The sequence below is a fragment of the Microcebus murinus genome, chromosome 4, assembly GCF_040939455.1.
Source record: "Microcebus murinus isolate Inina chromosome 4, M.murinus_Inina_mat1.0, whole genome shotgun sequence".
In the NCBI taxonomy this organism is placed as follows: domain Eukaryota; kingdom Metazoa; phylum Chordata; class Mammalia; order Primates; family Cheirogaleidae; genus Microcebus; species Microcebus murinus.
The window spans coordinates 94,060,514-94,074,297 of record NC_134107.1 but is presented as its reverse complement, the minus strand read 5'-3'; positions in this window follow the sequence as shown (position 1 = coordinate 94,074,297).

The window sequence follows — 13,784 nt, the reverse complement described above, 5'->3', positions numbered from 1 at the left end:
AGACATCTTGTGACTTGTCCTGGTGACAGACTGTGGGAGAGGGGGCCTCTGTCCTCCTGCCCTCGCCCGGTTTGTCCCTTCGTGCCGTGTACCTGTCCCTAGGCTCCTGGTTGGTACCCGTCTCTCCTTCCTCTGCGTTCCCATTAGTACGTGTTTATGTTTCTCTTTTGGAACATTATATCATATCATGCATTCTTGCTATTTGTTTACATGAATGTTTCCTCTCTGTATTGTGAGCTTCTCAGGGGCAAGACACAATGCTTATTCAACAAACATTTATTCAGCACTCGCAGTGATATGGGCGAATTTTTCCTTTGCAGTGGTTCAGACTGCTGACTCCAGACTCAGACAGCTGGGTGTGAATCTTGGCTCTCTCCACGTGTGCCCTTGGGTATGTCACGTCACCTCTCTGTGCCTTACCTCCATTGTCTGTAAAATGGGGGTGATGGGGATCGTGACAGTGCCTGCCCCTCGGGGTTATGGTGAAGGATAAATAAGGTAATTTACAGTAAGCACTCAGAATGGTGGCAGGCACACAAAAATACTAGTTATTAATAATAATAATTATTATTATTCATCTCAGCAAAGAGTAACTATAGTATTTCCTAAATGAGTGTCCTAATGAATAGGTGTAGGGTTCTTCTAACCCCAGAGTGGCCCCGTGTAATGTCTGGTAGAAAGCTGAGGTGCTCAAGCTGGTGGTGAAGCAAAAATACACTTCTAGCAGACTTGGGTTCTGGTCCCAGCTCTCCTGCTAACTGGACATACGTGTTTGGAGGAGTCACTTAACCTCTTTATGCCTCTGATTCCTAATTTGCAAATAAAGTCTGTTGCAATAGCCGGCTCCTTTAAGATCCCAAAGCCTAATTCCAGTCCTCAGGCCTGCCTGCCTTTGGTATCAGGTGGCACGAAGGACCCCACCTGCAGGTGTGGCCCGGAAGCCTGCAGGGGACAACGTGGAGACCTGACTCTGAATGGCGGGTGGCCACAGCTCTGGACTTGCTGGCTTTGGTTATTAGCAGTGAGGATCCTGATACCAGATTTATAAAGTCAGCATTTGCTGAGTGGTCTATTGTGATCGGCTCAAAATAGCCTTACGCCTCCTCGCGGGGTATCAGGCCTTCTCCTAATACCCGGTAACTTCATACTCAAAACATCAGCCAGCTATTGTGTAACTCCAGTGACAGCGGGTTCTTGCTACAAATCCTGAAAGCTGTCTCTTGGATACCCTTAACGTATTCATAACATTGGTATTTATGTATTTATCTCTGAAAACCATAACCTTGGAAAAAGCATTTAGGGGAAAGAAGGCTGTAGTGATTAAAGAAAGCTCTGTTCATTTGAACAACATTAAATACAACTGGCATAATGACAACTGTGAGATCTGATAGAATATAGAGAAGGCTGCAAATAAAGGGCTTGTATTTTTCCCTGATGTAACATAATGGTCACATTTTTCTTTCACAATGGTTTTGCCGAGATAAAGAACAAATTATACTGATTTGATTGCTACTTAGAAATACTTAAAATTGAAAAAGACAGCAGGTGGGCCTGGTTAGAAAGGATGGTTATTTTAGCATAACAGATGCATGCATAAAACATCACCCAGCCAATTTTTTAATCATAAGACCCCCCAAACTTTTTCCCTACTACTTTTCCTTGGGATGTGAGCAAGCGGGGGCATTGAGGAGGCGCTGCTTGAGAGCACCCTTCAGGTGCAAGAAGCCAGCCATCCCCAGAGACGCCTACGGGGGAGCAGCTTCCGGGGTGGAAGTTAAGTCCAAGGTCTGGCAGGTTACAGAGCTGGGGGGGCAGGGCGGGACCCACGGACGACGGGGACCCAGGAGGCAGGGGCCAAGCACACAGTGTTGCAAGTCACAGAAAACAATGCTCTACCCTTTTAAGATGTGATTTTCTGATTGCCGAGAAAGGGATGTGCTTGTCTTCCCAGTTCATTCATTCATCACTGGGCCTCCTCTTTCTCACCTGGCAGAAGCCAGGGACACCATCAAACCATCCTCGTTGCCTTCCACTTTCTTTGCTTCCAAGAAATGCAAATTCAAGACTGTAAACTGAAGTTGTGCCTATTTGGCGTTCCAGATGATGCCGTGTGGGTGCCTGCAACCGTGCTCCCAGCTCCTGGGCTCTTCCCCCACCTTCTCTGCTGGAAGGTGCACGAGCCATCGATTTGTTCAGCTGTTTGTTAAAAATGAAAGAACGACTTTATTCCAGGTGAGTGGGTCCTGGAGTTGGGGACTACAGGAAATAACACGATTTTCAAATGGCAGGTGTGCGGCGGAGTTTCAGAGGTTAGCTTTGCCTTGCTCAACACAAAGCCTTTTGATCTTTGCTCCAGCTTGCTTTACTGTCAACCAGGCAGACAATCCCTTTCAGATTTGGAGGCCTGGGTTAGCAGGAGCATTTCTGGCAGGATCCGCGCAAGGACCCCAGGTTGGGGATGAAACCGGCTCTCCCCAAAGCGCCCTGATTCTCCTGGCCTATTGCTTTGTTCTTCTTGGTTTCCCAGTGTTGGAAATCCATCCAATTTGTGTCTTTCTCTGAGCGTTTGGCCTCAGTCAACTTCCACATGGTGCTTACACAGGTCAAAGCCTCTCTTGTTTTTCTCAGGCTTTTGTTTAAAAAAAAAAATAAACTTTGTATTGCAAGATAGTTTTAGAGTTACAGAAAAATTGGAGAGTCTACCCAAATACTTCATCCCCATTTCCTCAGTTGTCAGCATGGTCCACTTGTCATAATTAATAAGACAATATTGATGTATTATCATTAATGAAAGTTGACACTTTATTCAAATTTCCTTAGGTTTTACCCATGTACTTTTTTCTGTTCCAGGGACCCATCCAGGGAACCACAGGCCATTAGGTCATCATGTCTCCTTAAGTTCCTCATGGTTGTGACAGGGTTTGTCTTTCCTTGTTTTTTAATGGCCTTGACAGCTTTGGGGAGTACTGGTCAGGTGTTTGGTAGAATGTCCCTCAATTAGGATTTGTCTGACGTCTGTCTCACAATTAGACTGGGGTGATGGGTTGTTGGGAAGAAGACCACAGAGGTTAGGTGCCATTTTCATCACATCGAATCAAAGGAGCATGTAATCAACTCACCACGCTGATGTTCACCTTGATCGCCTGGCCGAGGCAGTGCTCGTTAGGTTTCTCCAGTGTAAGGTGACTCTTCTTCCTCCTTTCCATAGTGTGCTCTTTGGGATGAAGTGCCGACCGGTAGCACACACTTTAGTGTGAGCAGCCATGTTCCCTCCCCCCTCACTGAGGACAAACTATCTCCATAAATTATTTGGAATTATTTTTGCCCAGGACATTTGCCTCTTCTTTGCCATTTATTTATCCGATCGTTTATTTGTATTAGTATGGCCTCGTAGGTATTTAGTTTATATTTTGGGTTATAATAAAATACTACAGCACTCAGTTGCTCGCATTGTTCCGGCGTTGGCCACTGGGAGCTCTTTCAGATTGGCTCCTGTGTCCCTTTGACATGCCCCATCTTGTCATTTTTTTTTTTTTAACGCTTCCTTTCTGGAACTGTAAGATACTCCAGACTCATCCTATGCATTCCCTACTCCAGCCCTAGAATCAGCCGTTTCTCCGAAGAGCCCTGGTTTGTTTTGCTGGAGAACGGTATTAGACAGATCAGTGCCAAGATCTGGGTGCTGGGTATTCCTCAGACATTTTAAAAGCTCAACTCAAATTCAAGTTCCTCTTTGTCTTACACAAATCTCTTTTCATTAGCCACTTCCAAGGTGACCTCTCGGTCCTTTCCCAGTGGCCTGTTGTTAAACTGAAGTTGCCTCACAGCCTAATGTTTTCCAAAGGCCCCATGTAAATTGAACATCACCCTGAGCAAAGGCCAGTGGAGTCGTGGGGTACACCAGGGTGCCCTGTTCTTGAGGAAGGGCAGCAGTCATCACAGCCCACTCTGTCCCCGCCATGCTGTGTCACAAGGCTCTTCAAAGAAGACCACGGCTCTGCATACTGAAAAGGAGAAGAAGGCTCCAAGTGAACACAAAGGGATGTCTGGATGTAAGAATCGCCCCATGCTAAACAGGCCGCTTAGGAAGAGAAAAGAATCTCAGTTGGAGGCCTTGAAAATGAGGCCAGTGCCTGACCCACATGGTCCGTGTGAGGGGGAGCCAGGTTTTCATAAAGTGTAGCCCAGGCCAGCACCTTGGCTGCGTCCGTCTGCTGTCCGCTTGGTTGGACTTTCTACCTACCCTGGCCGTGCGTTTTTCCTTCATAAATCTTCTCCTTTCTGACTTCTCCAATGCTGATCATGCTCAGATGGTTAGAATGCAGAAGCTGCTAGCACACTAGTGTAATACCTGGGTTATAAGGGTCCTTAAGTGTTTTTCTGGGCCAATCTCACAGTTGGTACCTGAGTCTCTTTTACTATGTTCTCATCTAGTGGTTAGAATTCAGACACGGTTTGAATTCCTCCTGGGCCAGGGAGATCATTACCTACCCAGAAAATCTTTTACAATTATGGATAACTGTAACCACTAGAAAGTTTTTCTCTTATTCTCCCTAATTATGTTTGTAGGTAGCTTTCTCTTATTAAATCTCCTTCTGTCTCTTCCCTTAAAGTCACTGAAACATGAGCAAACCCTTCATATATTCAAGAGTGGTTTTCTTTTTTTTTTAAAAAAAAATCTAATTCTATATCATGAACATTTTCCCGTGCCTTTAAATATTCTTTGAAAACATAATCTTTAAAGGCTTCATAATATTCCATTGTAGTTATGCACTATAATTTATTTAACCATCCTCTTATTGTTGATATTGAGACGGTTTCCAATTTTTGGTTATTATATATAATATGCAGCGAGTGGTGCATAAATCTTTATCTGTATTTCAATTATTTCCTTAGGGTAGATTATTAGAAGTGGTATTACTGGGTCAAAGGGTAACTGCTAGATTGTATTTTGATAGAGCAGAGGCTTACTATTCTGTGAAGAGATCTGGGTATCGCTATGTGATGTGAATCTAGAATGCCAGGATGAAATTTTTCGAGTGGTTTCTGGAAGCCGAAGATCCTTGGTTGTGACTGAAATGTGGTGTAGAGTAGGTCATTCTGACTTGAAGAAGTAACTGTGGTAACCAGAATTGTGCGTTGTTCTATGTTGACCTAAAAAACGAGTCAGCTGATGCTTAGAGAAAAAAATATTATATAAAGTCACGTTTTGGATGGGTTTGCGTAAATGTCCAGGTAAGACCCTTGGCAAGTTAGAAGAGGCATCCACAGATGGAGAAATGCCAGAAACGAGGCTGTGGGAAGGTACCCACGTTTCTGAGACCAAAGTCAAGCTGTCCACAGTGATGCATGAAGCAGCTGTCCGGTGGGCCCCATGGAAATATTGAAAAGGTCAGGGATTTCACACATTCGGATGGAAGGATGACTGAAGAGTTAAAATTAGATAAAGGCACAGAGTCATGCTGGAATGAAATCTGAACGTGAGGCAGGTTTTTGTTAAACATACACTGTGCATTTTCAGTGGTGAAGGGAAACAATGAAGTCTTGGCATTTATTCTGATTTTTTTTGTTGTTGTTAGAGGATGAGAGATGAAAGGATGCATTTTTGAAATAAAATGGTAACTTGGGTTGTGTGTGGTATTGAAGAGCATAGGCATTAGCACCCGAGGGAGCGGGGATTAGCTCCAGCCTCTTTCACCACTAGCCAGGTAACCTTGGATCGGTTAACATCTTGAGCCTCGGTTTCCTTCTTTAGAAAAGGGGGATTATGATTCTTACTGCATGGGCCTGCCGTGAGGGTTCCATAAGATTAGATGCAAATAACAGTTTAGTGCCTGTCATACAGTCGGTGCCCAGTTAACGTTCGCTGTTGTTGCCATTTCTGCTGGGAGCTGAGAGCCCACGGGTGCCATGGAGAATTTCGAGGCCACGGAAAGTGGGAGTCAAGACCAGAAGTAAAGACAATGTCGACTCATTTCATTGACAGCAAAAACGTTATTCACACAGAATGCATTCCGGAAGGTCAAACACTCAACCAGGTTTGCGATACAGAAATTCTGAAGCATTGGAGAAACTCCGTGCTGCACAAAAGGAGTAAAATGTGGCCCCTTGCTCTGGAAAGACTCTAGGGTACTATTTCTTTTTTTTTTGCGTTGTCCAGTTTTGTTTATTTGTTTTCATCTTTTGAATTTTTAAAAAACATCATTGTGGTAAGAGCACTTACCATGAGCTCCCCCCTCTTAACAAATACATTATGTGTACAATACATTACTGTTGGCAGAACTAATTTCTGTAGGGCCCTCAATATGGTGTTTGGACCAAACCCTTGCACGTGACATCTCATCACGCCCGCAGAACAATGCTGGGAGACGGGTATTTGTGTGCTTATCTCAGAGATATAAAAAGTGACAGCGGCATCAGCCGACCCAAAGGCTCGTGCCCACTGCTCCGCCACGCCGATTCTAAGCCGCTGTAAAGATTCTATGTAAAGAGGGGACAATATAAAGAGGAGACTTGTCATGTGATCGTGGGCTATTGCATAGGCTTTCTGAGCCTCAGAGGCTTTCATCTTTTATTAGAAAATGGCAACAGTTACCAAAAAAAAGTGGTTACCGATCAAAATGTGGCATCACCCACTTCATTCACCTTCATTCACTGTAATTGTCTCCAAAAGACTTCAGACTCTGTAAACCCCAAATTCACGCTCGAAGAATGGAGATTAGGCTCCACAACAGGTGTGTGTGTGGCCTTCGCTCCCCAGGCGCTTGAGCATAGGCAGCCTTAAAACAAAATTACCTTTCCTCGCAGCCTTCCTTCCCTGCTGTGCCCTGCTCTTCCCTACTCTTCCCTGATGTTGCTGAGTCATGGTGTCCTCCTGGGACACTGTAAGGCTTCTTCCAAAGGTCATGGGGCCAATCTCCCTACTCCCCAGCATCTTGGTGTCTGCAGGTGCCATCCCACTGTGGCCCTTGACGAGGTGGCCCTACTTCAGCTTATTGTAGGGGTCTAGTGCGTCTCCTCAAGAGAATGTCATTTCTCTTCCTCTTCTATTAATAGGATGCTCCTGTATTCCACCAGTGGAGTATACCTCTTCCCGCTCCCTGCCAACCCCACTGCAGGATTAATGAATGATTTAAGGGCAAACTATAACATCCCTTGTTTACAACTTTCAGAATATGTGCACAGCTGCTTTAAGAAGCAGAGGAAGAAGGCAAGGAGCAGGTGTGGGCAAAGGGACATTAGGCTGGACCACCTGTACCCCAGTGTCCTGTCTGAGTTCCACTCTGTCTGCTTCTCACTGTTTGAGCATTAACCGACATCAGACCCACCTTAGGTTCTGGCCTGTTCTCTGAGCTCATCCTTGGTCTTTGCTCTTTTGACCAGCTTCTCCCTGACTGCAAACCTGTACAGGCCTCTAACTGGTCCACCATTCATCCACCATTCACCCCCTGGACAACTGTTGCCCCAGGACCCTCCCCAGCCTGGGGCCCACTCCGTGCCCTGCTTCTTTCTGGGCTGGTGCTTGTTAACAGGTCTTTCATGTGGCCCCTTCTTCCTTATTTTATGTCTCCCCTTTCCTGAACTCAGCACCAAGTCCCTCTGTAACTCTGGCAGGAGATGGTACAGCTATCATGGCCAAGGGCAATAACAATCGTCCCTCTTCTTCAACCATCTACCAGATCTCTCCACTGGGAGACCTGCCAAGTCAGTGGGGCTCACTGCCCAAGAGACTAAGATCCAGTCCTGTCTGTCTTCTTGATGGTTCCAAAGTCTCATATTTCTGGTGAGATCTATTGGAGTTTGTGGAAAGAAAAGCTCCAAGGTCCCAGCCAGCATGCTTGGATTTCTCTGGAGACCAATAGGAAGCCCCTTTCTGGGGGGTATTTGTTATTTATTAAAATGGGTTACAGCACATTCCAGAAAAGAAGTTCCAAAAATGCTGGAGCAATGGCAGCCTTGTCGGAACGAGGAGCAAGGAAACAGAAATTGGAGTCAGCCGGCCCACGTTCGGATGCTCAGAACCCACTCCTCACTTTCCAGATGAATGTCCCTGTACAAGTCACCAGCACTCCTGGAGCCTTCACTTCTTCACCTGTGAAATAAGGATGAAAAGAAGAGGTTTCCAACGGTATTGGTTTGAGGATCAAATAAAATAATGAATGTGCAAGTGTGTTTTGAAATGTCAGGCCTGTTGTAGTGTTAGCTATTAATAGTAATGTGTATTATTATTAGCCTGTGATTCGACAGGATGCTTTAGCAGCAGAGAGCAGAAACCCGGAGTCCAGCTGGCTTAACTGCAGGGGAATTTATTCTCTCCTATAACTGGAGCTCCGAAGGCAGATCAGGCTTCAGGGCTGGTGGGTTCAGGATCTCGGGGGTGTGGACAGGGGCCCAGGTTCTTTTGGTCTTTCTGTCCTGCCACCCTGGGCATCAGCTGTGTCTTCCGCCTGGTCTAAAATGGGCTCAGCAGATTCAGGTGTCACCCAGATACAGCACTATGCTGATTCCCTGCAGCTCTTCTCTCCAGAGAGAGGAAGCTTCCCCAGACTCCCCAGAAGCCTCTCCCTGTTCTCTAGGAATTGGTTCATATGTCTATTCCTAGAACAGTCAACTGCAAAAGGTCCTTGGACCAACCAGGCCCATGAATGCAGGAGAAGGAGGGTGCCAGGCCATATGGAAGGCTCTAGACCATCTGGGGGCTCTGTCCTACAGATGGGGCGAATACACGTCGAGTAGGCAGCGCTAGCATCTCTCGCAGACTGTGTTGTCACCACTGTGATCGTTGGACCGTGCGCTCTGAAGGCAGAGATTATGTCTGTGTGGCCTCAGTTACAACCCCAGTGCCTCCCACAGTCCCTGGCACATTGTAGACGCTCCATAAATATTTGCTGAATGAAATAAATGGCAGGCAATGTCAGATTTGAGGAGAACAACACCATTTACACGAATACGCTTGGATGCCTCTCGCTATGGGACAGGGGCCCCTTGCTGAGTGCCAGGGGCCGCTTCTCACCTGCTTGCACCTTCCCGGCACCCAATACGGCGTCTTCCGCATAATACGTGCTCCATAAAAATGTGATCAGTGAATGGATGGCGCATATTTTACGGAAGAAATTGGACTTCTAATAATGATAGCAGAGGTCACACACAGAGTGCTGCTTCTATGACTGGTGCTGGGTTAGGTAAACGCTTTACGAACACCTAGAATTCTCACAACAACCCCATGAGTTGGGGCACTATAATTATCCCTATTTTATAGTTGGGAAAACTGAGACAAGGAGGTGTTAACAAACTTGCTTCGGGGCACATAGGTGGTAAGTGGGTGGGGGTGGGATTTGAACCAGCCTGTCTGGCTCGGGCACCTGCTCTTAACACAGCACCCAGCGAAGCTGCTTCTTCCATCTGGCCTTTTGGCTCTGCCCTTAGCAGTCTTCTGGCCATGGAAGGAGGGATGGCCTGTCTGGCGAGAAGCTTCTGCTGCCTCGCCCTCTGCCTGCTGCTGTCCCCTGGTGCCTGGCTGTAGAAAGAGCCAGTGGACCACCTCTGGAGGACCCCTTGCTAGGTGGAGGGAGAGGCCAGGACGGGCCAGACTGGGCTCAGCCTCCTTGTAACAACCTGTCTTCTGATCGCAGACTCGGGTCACTGCCATCTTGGGTCCACCCTCCTCCCTGAGGAGCCCGGATCTGCAGGAGTGCACTTGTTTTGCTGAAGAAGCCGCCATACATCATCGTTTATCAGTGAGTGTCCGTGTCGGGCCGTCCCTCCTGTTTGTCAGGAAGGAGGACTATTACGGGCTGCCGCTTTGCATAGCTGGAAGGGAACCCGGCGGCCGCAGAGCAGTGGCATTGCTGCTGTCGGGCTGTCAGGGCTGGGCTGACTTGTTTGTTCGTTTGCGGCCCGGTGTGTTGTGGAGATAAGTCCTTCTCAGGCAGCGCCAGCCTCCGCACGGGCAGCTCGGCTCCCCCTCGGATGGCTGCAGAAAACCCGGCCTCCTTTTGAGCTTCCGGTTCCATGACCTTGAGCTAGTCACAACGTCAAAGGGGCTGTTGAGGCCCTCGCATCCGGCTCTGGAGGCTGCATGCCTGCAATCGTTGCTGCTCCCTGAGCCCTGGCCATGTTTCAATCCTAGGCCCCATTCTCAGGGCTTTCTGTACACCGTCTTGCCTATTCCTCACAGCAGCCCCAGAAGATAGGAACCATTGGTATCCAAAGAACCCAAGGTCCAGATAGGTTAAGTAACTTGCCCTTAAGGTCACAGAGCAGCAAAATTAGCTGGGATTCAAATCCAGGCAGCCTGCATTGGGGCTTAACTACCATGCTCTAAGCTTCCTGTTTCCTTTTGCAAGAAATTGGGATGATGCATCAGCAGCAACTGTTCTAGCCAGGTCGTTTCTTGTATTAACTCTCTTCCCCCATTCCAGTACTTTCCTTTCAGAAGTTCTTCAGGTCCAACAGGAATCTGACATATAATGTGAGAATAGAAAAGGCCTGGCATTGACTTCTCCAGCTTGTGCTTCATAGAATCCAAGATCCCTTTGGCTAGGGGGTCACCACGCCCATCTTCTGGTCTCCAGGCAAGACCCCCTGCAACACAGTCTTGCTGTCCTGATGGGATCTTCTCTTCCGAATTGCTTCCAGGGAGGGAGCGAGTATTCTCCATGTGAAAGGACAAAGGGCTGGCCTTGACCTAGTCAGGGTGGCTTGAGTGCCTGGAAGTGCAGGTGACAAAGGGATCGGGCAGGGACAGTTCAGCTACCACCAGCCAACGATACCCCCTCCCCCCAGGGCCTCGCCAGCTCTGGTCCCGCATACGGACGCCAAACGCAGATGACAGCCTGAAAACAATTTGTCCGGTCGGTGAGTAATGTCTAGTAACTAAATGCCAATTAATTTGCTGTTGCATTTGAGTTAATTTATGAGGTGTTCTCTTCACCAAGTAAATTTTAATTAAGAAGAGTAAAACAAATGACAAAGTAATTTCCAAAAAATTAATTTTCGGTAAACACAAGCCATTGTTTTTCTTTGTATCAATAATAAAAGTTAAAATGAAGCCTCCTTAATGCCCCCTCCCCCAACTACCTCGCTTCTAAGGACAAAGTCTGAGCCCAAGCCAGGCTCTTGGGGCGTCTGCAAATTAGCAGCCAGGCAGGGCCAAGAGGAACTGGGCAGGCAGCCTGAGAGAAATCAGGCACCAGGCCGCAAAGAAATGCAACAATTGCTACTTCCTTGGTGTTCAGTGTGTATAATTTTCTTCCAACTCTGCAGCTTTTGGGAGCTTGGAGGAGGAAAAGTGCACAGTCCTTGCTGCTGATAAAATACTAAAGGGAAAGCAAGAGAGGGAGGCATTTTGTTATTATTTTTTGAATTGATTACATTTCATAAATAAGAAAAGGAGGAGGGAAGAAAGTATCTACTTTGCCCAACTTTGCTAAGCACTGTGCCAGGGAATTTTATACAGCTCCTCTGGTTTGTCTAACAATTCTTGGAGGAAGGCTGTTGCCATCAGCTGCCGTATTACAGATGGGGAAACTGAGGGGTTCAGGGCCAGTTCAGAGTCCCACGGCGGCTGGTTGGACTGGACACCTGCTCTGCGGCCTCCCAGCTTTCCACCACATCATGCTGTCTCTTCAATGACATGTGTAACAAAATGATTTCTGAAATCCATTTGCAAACCTGTGCTGGGTCTGCTGCCTGGAGCTTGCTGTTGTGGCTGCTGTTCTGTGTGTGGCCTGCTTGTGCGGTGGGAATGGGGGTAGGGTGGTGGCACCTACAGCTATCCTGGTAAGATCTGAGGAAGGAAGAGGGGGCCCTGGGGAGATCCGAGCAGCTCTGAGCGGAGTGCCGGGCCCAGGCGGGGCTGAGCTGCGGGAGCTCAGAAGGGTGGTTTGCTCCCATAGGGTCCCCATTGCCTAGCTGTGATCCCCCCGGCCCCCGCCCCATCCTGAATCGATGCTTCATTGAACGTGGCTGAGCCGAGCTTCCTCACTCAGGAGAGGGAAGGGATCAAACCCAATCTTGGGGCGGCTGGCAGAGGAGAGGGTGTCAGCCCCGGAAGCACAGCCACTGCCGTGGCCACACAATGCAGAGCTAACTTTAGGGTCTCCGTTTCCCTAGAAGCCGGCTTGTCCTGCTGCAGTCATTGGGGGCTCCTATGAAAGTATGGATTTGTCTGGGTTTCTCTGTTTAATCCCAAATCTGTCAGGCCTTGTTAAATTTGATGGGGCCTGAAAGGTCTGGTGTTAAGCAAATACTCGGTGACCAGAGTCTTTGATGAGAATCAAACTGAAGCTTAATCCTGAGGTAATGGCTTTCCCCCTAATCCCAGGAGGCTGGGGCTGGGCGGGAGGTGCAACGCAGCGGGGTGGGGGATCGGGGAGGGGAGCGGAGGGGAGCTGGGCTGCCCCCTCCAGCCAGGAGAGTTCTAGACGACCCTGCTAGGGTCTCAGTGGAGACTGGCTGCTAGAATTGGGGCGAGGCGAGGAGAGGACAGAGTCCTTGGGTCCCTGTTTATGCAGGTGGCTCTGGATAAAGAAAGCAAATCGAAGGGAGGCCAGGAAAGAAGGGGGATTAAAAAGCCACTTCAGGATTCTCAAGTGTGCAGGCCCTGGGTTTCCCTCTGCTTCCGTCTGGGTTCTGAGAAGTGGAACTGTGCAAGCGGAGGGTTGGCTGGGGGCTGGCAGAGGTGCATGCCCTGCCTCCTTTCTGTGTGAGGGAGCCAGGCTCTGCAGGGAGTTGAGGTGGGGACAAGGACCCCCAGTTCCCACCAGACTGGGTGTGCGAGGCCAATATGGCTGCGGAGTCCCTCTGCCAGCTGGGGAGGTGGGGGAGGGAGGCCTGGACACCCTAGGTTTGGGGCAGTGGGGTGGGGGTTCCCGGGGGCAAGGGCTGGGGACAGCGAGGCAGAGCACCTGGAGGCGGTGGCCGGGCTCCGAGCAGCCCTCTGTGACAAATAGGGCTGATCACACCGTCCCTGCCTGCTCTCTGGAGAGGGCTGCTGTGGAGCCTCGTCAAGATACCTGATTAAACATTCATGGGGAAAAAAATAAATAAAATAAACATTTTGCAAAGAGATGCTTAAGCAATCAGGCGCTTCAGGGGGTGGGTTACCGCGGTGCAATAACCACATGCCCCAGGGGTAATCGGCATTTAATGTCGGCAGCGCCTCCCGGGCCTCACACGGGGTGTTGATGCCGAGGCCGCCCTCCCCGGAGGCCCCCCGCCTGGGGAGGCTGGGATGTCCCAGCCAGTTATGCTCAGCTGTTTATTCTTCCTCTTTCTCGCCCTCGCTCTGCTTTATTGCATCAAATAGTACCTGTGTGAGAGGGAGGAGCCGGCTCTTCCTACAGGGTAAGCGGGAGGGGAGGCCCCCTGCCATTGAAGCAGGCCCCAACTCCTGCACGCCGTGGGCTTCCAGAAGCCCGTCTGGAGTCTGGTATGGAGCCCGGCGCTGCCCAGTCCTGCCTTTTGTCACTAGGCAAGATTTTATGGAGCTAAGACAGAGACGTGCGCAAGGGTTCCTGCCTTTGCAGAAATGGCACGTTCTCAGAGGGGAATTAATAAATAAACAGATGATGAGGATGGTGGTGATGAAGGCAACTTCCTATGTGTCAGACACGACTGTTAGATGCTTTACGTGCAGACTCTCATTGAATTTTCATAGTGACTAAATGAGGAAGATACCGTTAGCCCATTTTACAGATAGGAACAGACGGGCACTGAGAGGTTAAGTAACTTGTCCCATGTTATGTAGAGCAGGGATTTGAATCCAGACACTTTGGCTCCAG